At 48.1% G+C, this 6000-nt stretch overlaps 1 long non-coding RNA gene and 1 other non-coding gene across 3 annotated transcripts; both read right to left on the minus strand.

The window, feature by feature from the left end:
* Window positions 1–646: 646 nt before the first annotated feature.
* TRNAK-CUU (transfer RNA lysine (anticodon CUU)) lies at window positions 647–719 on the minus strand. The gene has a single exon. It is a non-coding gene; the product is annotated as a tRNA-Lys (tRNA).
* Window positions 720–1636: 917 nt separating this feature from the next.
* On the minus strand, window positions 1637–5414 carry LOC112653912 (uncharacterized). Of its 2 annotated transcripts, none has more exons than XR_003132621.3 (3): window positions 4945–5414; window positions 3069–3450; window positions 1637–2765 (listed from the first exon to the last, which is right to left on the minus strand). It is a non-coding gene; the product is annotated as an uncharacterized LOC112653912 (long non-coding RNA). The 2 variants fall into 2 exon arrangements; XR_003132620.3 differs by having other exon boundaries at window positions 4791–5414.
* Window positions 5415–6000: the final 586 nt, after the last annotated feature.

A 6000-nucleotide genomic window follows, 5' to 3' on the forward strand; every position in this document is an offset into this window, starting at 1 on the left:
ACTTGTATCTTGAATTGGTGATAACAGCATCCAGTAGTTGCGGAGAATATTTGGAAGTTGCTACATATGATGGAAAGTATCTACTTGATAAGGAAAACATTTGCAGCTGTCACCATAAAAACAAAGTTTTACCCCTAAGAACTTGTTCTTTCAGGAAAACTTGTGCGGGGGAAGAGGTCTTTTGAGACTCCCAAATGTCAGGTGGAAAATTCTAACCCTACAGTTTGAATCACTAACTTGGGAAGGAAAGATTAAAGCAGTCCTGAGGGTCTGTTCACAGCAGGTACCCCATCAGCTGACCCCTGAGCGGCCCTGGGGACCCTGCACAGCGCCCCCCACCCACTGGCCCTTCCCACAGGCAGGAAGCCAGTGAAGGACAGGACATCAATCTGCATAAAAGACCTCGCCAGTCACAGCGGGTCCCCAAACCGGGCAATACCGCACAGCATTCAATTAAATACTAATCAGATAATTATAGATTAGATATTTTCAAAAACCCACGTTTCAGATGTTTTAACCCGGTTTTTTTTTTTTTTTTTTACCTACTGCACTGTTTGATGACAAGGCAGCCCAGGTCGCACGGAGCACTGTGGGTGAGAACAGGCTGGGGGGACCCGGGGGCAACTCGGAAAATCAAAACGGCAACCGCCCAACGTGGGGCTCGAACCCACGACCCTGGGATTAAGAGTCCCATGCTCTACCGACTGAGCTAGCCGGGCGGGCGGAGGCTGCTGCCTTCCTGGAGCCTTTCAAGGGAGTAAGATTGTTCCAGCCCGCTCCAAGATTCGGGGTCCTCATTAATTCTATTTCTCATATCTTGGGGGATAAAGTTTTGCACTACTCGCAACACTGCGGTTCATTTCTGATTCTGCGCACACAAACTCTGATTGATAAAACGTGGGACGGCCCCCTAGTGGTCAGAGGTACCGCGGCCGCACGGGCGACCCCGCTGCGGCCTGGAGATGGGAGCGGGCGTGGGGCGCGGCGGGGCGGACACCTGCCCCAGGCCATCCAGAGGACCCCGGCGGGACGCGCGCCCCCGGTGCAGGGGGACCCAGGAAGTGCCGGACACCTGCTCCAGGCCATCTCAGGGAACCACGGAGCAGGTGTTCGCCCTGATGCAGGGAGCAGGGAAGGTTCCGGACACCTGCGTGGAGCATACCCTGCAGCAAAGCTCAGAGCCCGAGGCACAGTAAGGAGAGCTAGCTGGCCTCTGGCGCCTGTGTGCGCTTGAGGTTTCTGGAATTTTTCTGAGGTTTTATGGGATTTTGCAACTAAACCATGCCATATTGTTCACACAATAGAAGGTCATGGAAAAACTAAGCAGTCTCAGAAATTAATTGAAAATACCAGACGGTGTTTGGTCGCCCACAGATCTAAAAGATGGGAAGGGACACTATTTCAATCCTCTCCCCACTAGCACAGAAAAATCAAAGACTTATTTTGCTTTTCCGGTAGGAACTGTAGTTGTCATTACCACCTGGTTCCAGGTGATGAGGAAGTGTGCTGCTTCATAGGAAAAAAAAACAAAACAAAACAAACAAAACCGTAAACACGTAGGATCAGAAAAAGCATAATTTTGCAGACTCTTAGAAATAAGGATTATCAAATTGTAGTTAAACCATTGCATTCATCATTGGTGGAGAACTGGACATTCACACGGGGTCAAAGTAACAGGACACATATTACTCCCTAGTTGCAGGAGGAGCTAGTTGAATAGAGGAATGGAGAGATCGGGCTGTCACCACCCTGAGAAATTGACCTGAGTTTTGCTAGTGGTTTTACTAAACCTCAACAAGAGAGTGTGTCTTTAGTGGTGATGTAATATCAAGAACATGGGATCAGTGGTAATTATCCTAGCAAAAAATGTTTTATGTGTATCTGCCAGCCATTAGATATTAATTCCAGTTCACGGGAAGGGAAGAAGGGTGAGGAACAGATGAATGACACTACGCAGAAGCCATAACACAGAATCAGAATGGGGGCATTCTACAGGGAGGACTGGCTCAGGGTCTTTGATGAGTGTTATGTTCCTAGAAATGACTTCTGGATGAAGAGGCCCAAGGGCCGAGCCAGCAGATGTGATAGGTGATCCTGGATTGGATGCTGTTCTGGATAAACCAGCTATCAAACAGATTTGGGGATCAACATGGGAAATGTGAATATAGTTTCAATATCAGATGAGATGAACATTCCCTGTAATAGCAGAGTGGAGGTGGCTGATTGGAAGAAGCAGATTGCAGGCAAAATGGGATCTCTCCTCTTAGGAGAACCAAGGCGATGTAGTCAGATATTTTTTTCTTCCTTTTTTACTTTTTTTTTTTTTCTTTCTTTCTTTTTTTTTATTTTTTTTCATGTAGTCAGGTATGGTGACACTTGGAAAATAGGAATCCCAAGTTGCACTTTTTGAATATTTGTTTGCTTTGATTCTCTAGCTTCCTAAAATGCATCTGTATACGTGCATAATCATAAAAAGGTTACTTTTTAAAAATACTTGAAAAAGAAAAAAGAAAGTAAAAGAAAGGGAGGGCCGTCACGCAGTTAACAAGTTCACACGTTGCTTTACAATTTGGCTGACAGAAATGGGAGCCCAGAAGTCTGGATTCTTCTCATGCATAAGAGGACTGCAGTGCTGGTTCTTCTAGCAGGCCAGGCAAAGAAGGAAAGCTGATCATCCTGCAGCTTGTAGGACCCTTGACATTAAGCCATTTAAACCAGACTCATTCCTTGGGTACCAGGACCAAAATGATGCAGCTCAAGAGATCCTGTGATTTAGAAAGAACTGTTCTGAGACCAAAGATACCTTGATCCTTGTTCCTTTGGAATCATGTTTGTGTGTGTGTGTTGGGGGGGGGGGTGTTTCAACGTTGTAGTAGAATAATACATAACATAAAATTCGTGTTTTAACTGTTTTGAAGAATTACAGATCAGTGGCATTTGGCGCATCCATACTGTTGTGCAACCATGACCACTGTCTGTCTCCAGAACTCTCTCATTGCCCCACCTGACCCTCCTTTCCCATACAACTTCCCCACCCCCTGGGACTCAGTATTTGGCTTCTCAGGTACCTGATATGAGTGGAATGGTAAGTATTTGTCTCTATGTGACTGGCCTATTTCACTGAGCATCATGCCCTGAGGCTCGTCCATGTTGTAACAGATGTCAGAACGTCCTTCCTTTTAAGCCTGAGAATACTCGCACGTGCATATGTGTCACCTTGTGTTGATCTATACATCTGTCAGTGGACATGTATGTGACTTCACCTTCTCTCTCAATGTTGGTGAAAAATATCTGTTCAAATGCCTGCGTTCCACTCCTTTGGGTATATATACATCCAGAAATGGAATAGCTGGGTCATATAGCAATTCTAAGTTTAATTTTTTGAGGCACTTCTGCAATTTTCAGCCTTCATGCAAATCATTTCCTTAATGTGGGCTTCTATTTCTTCAGCTGCAAAATATGAGGGTAGGGAGAGTGAGAGAGGGCTTCAGAAGGTCCCTAAGGAACTCATGAACTAGTGACCACCCCGGCCCTGGACAAAAGTGCTGATCTCCATAGAATCTCACTGAGTATAAGAAGAAAAGCTCTTCTTCCCAAGAGGCATGACCTGACTTCCATTAGGTGCTGGTCCTGGGAAGCCTGTGGGTGAGGATGGAGGGATAGAGAATGGGTGGCCAAGATTGCAAGGTCAGCAGCAGGACTGGGCCCTTCTGTCCCACCCTACCTGACTCCAGCATCTCCTGCAGCCCCTTCAGTTCACCTTCTTTGTTCCGAGTTGGGGGGGGGGGGGCGTAGTGAAGCCAGGGTCCAGGCTAGTCTAAAACACTTAAAATTTCAATAAGGAGATTTCATTCAAGGGAACCACACCAGGGCACCTGGGTGACTCTTTGGGTTAAGCATCTGCCTTTGGCTCAGGCCCCTGGTCCTGGCATCCTGGGATTGAGTCCAGCATCAGGCTTTCCGCTAAATGCATCCTAAAGGAGGGAGTCTGCTTCTCCCTCTCTTTCTTTGCTGCTCCCCGTACTTGTGCTCTCTCTCTCTCTTAAATAAATAAAATCTAAAAAAAAGAAAGAAAGAAAGAAAGAAAGAAAGAAAGAAAGAAAGAAAGAAAGAAAGAAAGAAAGAAGAAAAGAAAAGAAAAGACCACCAACAACAAAGGAAATGCACCGGCTTCCAGTGTCACCATGGAGACAGGCTGAGCTGAGAATCAGTCTGGTCTCCTTCCCCCTCCCCTCTGGGTACCAGCCGCAGCTAAACCAGACTCCTCTCTGATTTGGGGGCAACCTCTGAAGCCAGCTCTATCTTTCAGATATGTCACCTAAAACTCTCCAGGCAGGTTGTCCACTTCCTTGGGATGAAGTCCTGAGTCTGAACCTCGTAACTAGATCTGCCTCATCTTAGTGGGTCTTCACCTGTTGGCCTTGATGGCTGACACCCCGCCCCCACTCCATGCCTGCTATTTGGCCACACTGAGCTGGGAAGAGCAGAGCTGCACATTTGCAGGCCTTCAGGATGCCAAGTGCCCTTCTTCTTGGCCTGGAGTCTCACTCCCCACTCTCCCTTCTCAGCTCCATCCTGGAAGACCCCGGTCAGGAGGCCCCCACCCCAGGAAGGCTTTGCTGCTTCCCAGATGGTGAACATGCTGTTCTTATACACCCCTAGTCAACTACGCTCCCTTCTGAGTCAAGGGTGCAGAAAGTAAGCACATGGGCATTGGCCTGAGACCACCTAGGTTCGAATGCCCACTGGGTACCCATACAGCCTTGTGGTTTGCAAACTGCCTACCGGACCTCAAGAAGCCTGCACGACTGGATATGTGTGCTGCATGCTGCTTGGTACGCAGGGCACTGGGCTTCCTCGCTAGGCTGTGAGTCTGGCAGGATGAGGACCTGGTTTCCCACCCTCGGTGGGTGCCCATTGAGTGAGAAGCATCATGCCACGTACTCTCCACCGATGATCTCATTCATATCAAGGAGATGAGACTATAGATTCCAGGCATCCCTGGGCATCATGGGGGTGGGGATGAGGCAGCCTGGCTATCAAGAGGAGGCCACACTGTTGTCAAGGTCCCTGATGGCTGTTGTGAAGCAGATAGGTGGCAATGAGCATTGGTGAGGATGGAGAGGAGCCAGGACCCTCCTGCACTTGGCAGAGCTGGAGAAGGCCTGCCAGGTCCTCAGAAGGGCACGCACAGAGTTAGCACCGGCCCGGAGGTACAACTCCCAATGAGGACCCAAGAGATTCGAAAACTCGTCCCAGTGTTCACAGCAGTGCCCTTCATAACAGCCACTGTGTGGGAGCGACCCGCATGTAAGCATCTGCTGTGTGAATAATATGTGGTCCACTTGGGGGTGAAATAGGCTTCAGCCCTTATGGGAAGGAAGGCACAGGCTACGATGTAGATGTTCCCTGGGAACATTATGCTCAGTGACACGAGCCAATCAGGAAAGACCACCTGTTGCACGATTCCATTCATACGGAATGTCCAACAGGAGACAGGGTAATGGCTGCGGGAGGGGGAAGATGTTCTAAATTACACGGTGATAATTCTACATCCATATGGGAAAACCCACTGAACCGCAGAGTTTTAAAAAATGAATCTTACAGGGGCACCTTGGTGGCCTGTCGGTTGAGCGTCCGACTCTTGATCTCTGCTCAGGTCATGATATCGGGGTCGTGGGCTACAAGTCGGGCTCTGCGCTGGGCCTGGGGTCTGCTTGGGGTTCTCCCTCTGAGGAAGAAAAAGTGAATTTTAAAGTGTGTAAATTATATCTCCATAAGCTCCATTTTAAAAAGAAGGGGAAAATGCCAAAACAGGATAAGAGTTTAGATGTCTTCTAAATAAGTTGCAAGATGAATGTTCACTTTTTTCCATCTCGTCAGTGTGTTTGGTGACAGAACCTACAACTTCATTTGGACCAAAGGTCAAATGTCTAAAGTCTAAGTCTCTAAAAGCCCCCAGGGAGGTAAGGCCTGGAGCAGCAGGGCTTCTGCTACTGC

This window comes from Canis lupus, chromosome 3, assembly GCF_003254725.2.
Source record: "Canis lupus dingo isolate Sandy chromosome 3, ASM325472v2, whole genome shotgun sequence".
In the NCBI taxonomy this organism is placed as follows: Eukaryota; Metazoa; Chordata; class Mammalia; order Carnivora; family Canidae; genus Canis; species Canis lupus.